The 1759-nt window shown below is 40.6% G+C and overlaps 1 non-coding gene across 1 annotated transcript; it reads right to left on the bottom strand.

The window, feature by feature from the left end:
* Nucleotides 1–1337: 1337 nt before the first annotated feature.
* On the bottom strand, nucleotides 1338–1409 carry Trnap-ugg (transfer RNA proline (anticodon UGG)). The gene has a single exon. It is a non-coding gene; the product is annotated as a tRNA-Pro (tRNA).
* Nucleotides 1410–1759: the final 350 nt, after the last annotated feature.

Below are 1759 nucleotides of genomic sequence, written 5' to 3'. Positions count from 1 at the left end.
TGGGAAGTCTTGTCCCCGGTATTTCTGTTGATCTTGTTAACTGTGCTTCTCGAAATAAGGAAGCCTGTTCTGTATGAGATATCCCCGATGTCGGTGCATCTCCATTTCTCTTCGTATTCCATTGAACGGTTTTGCATACGGAACTCAGTATCTGCCAGGTCGGCGACCTTTACATACAGGTGTTCAACGTTAACCCGACTGGATAATTCACTGACGGCTCTAAGAAACATGTCTTTATCACCGTTGTCGGGAACTTCCGGGACCTCGCCCGTCGCCTCTGAAAGTTTTTTGAACTCACACGATTCTCCGACGGGACCTTGGTGTCCTTTCTTCGGTCTGTTACACCTTGTACAGTGAGGAGCTCTTCTCTTGTCGCTCTCTGATTTATCATCCATCATAACGTCTCGAAAGAAAAACGGCAAGGAGAAGCCCCACCCAGCACACTAGGCTTATAAACCACTGGCTGGGCTGTGATTGGGTCGATCGACGCACCTGGAGTGACAATATGTTAATGTATTTCAATAACAACTAAAATCCCATAAACTCTCCCCTCCCATCTGGCATGAAAAATGAGCTTATTTTTTTAAACAACATTTGCCAGGGAAGACGCGTGCAAGTTCATGTCTTCTATAAAATGTCCAACAGCCAAAAAAACACATGTATTCAGATGTGCATGCTTGAATCAAAGAACTATGAGAAGTGAGTGATCATTACAGACTATTTCATGAATCACAACTAATATTTTCAGTCATTCGGCTCATAGAAAATATAACACTTCAGTTACGAATCATAGGAAACAATGTGGCTGTCTTACGAATAGCAAAAATGACCCACAAACGAAATTACAAGTGGCGGTCACGGATCACTACGTATGTTTAGAGATTTTAGCCCGCCCGTATCTTTTGTCCAGAAAATTCGAAAATGAAGTTCAACAATCGCACTGACGTCAGACCCCCCCCCCTCTTTCCCGGCCGTTTATTGACCTTACGTGACATCGTGCAATCGTCCCATAGTATAATAGCAAGAGTTACACGATGCTTTCGCAATATATATAGTCAATATCATCCCATAAAAATAGAATTTCGATCAAATCTACACCATATGTCACCCAAACCAAACGTATAGGTGAGATCCCAGGTTATGCTTTTATCAATCAATAGTGTGCAGTAGTGACCCGGGTTTGCAACCCTACATGTTTGAAGCAAAACATTCAGAAACTGCACTAAAATACCTTAATTTATTCATGTATCTATTTGTTTGCTTATTTATTTATTTTAAAAAAAAACATTGAGGGTAGTCAATTTTTTCTTCTGCAAAACAGTCAGCAAAATACCAACGGGCTTGTCCGGGAATTGAACCCGGGACCTCTCGCACCCAAAGCGAGAATCATGCCACTAGACCAACAAGCCGATGACATGCAAAGGAAATAATTGATTTCAATCTTTCACATACTTGGGACCAGGTGTTCACATTACTTTCTAATGGTATATATATATATATATATAACTTAACACTGAGGTTCTATATATAAATAATATCATGAACCATACAGTTCACCCAAATATTTCGAAGAAACTGAGCTCCTCTTCATCGGTGGGTCTCAAGTTCTGTCAAACAAGTCAAGTTCTGTTACACTTTAAATACTGAAGACAGTGGTTATTGTCATGCAAATTAGTGTTCTTGTCTTGGAATGAATATTACACTCGGCCAGCTGTTGAGTACTGGTGACTACTGGTTGCTATGGTACTGTTTTCTGTTG

The sequence above is a fragment of the Glandiceps talaboti genome, chromosome 7 (genome assembly GCF_964340395.1).
Source record: "Glandiceps talaboti chromosome 7, keGlaTala1.1, whole genome shotgun sequence".
Classification (NCBI taxonomy): Eukaryota; Metazoa; Hemichordata; class Enteropneusta; family Spengelidae; genus Glandiceps; species Glandiceps talaboti.
The sequence above is the reverse complement of the archived record's forward strand: the minus strand, read 5'-3'. Positions and strand labels throughout refer to the sequence as shown.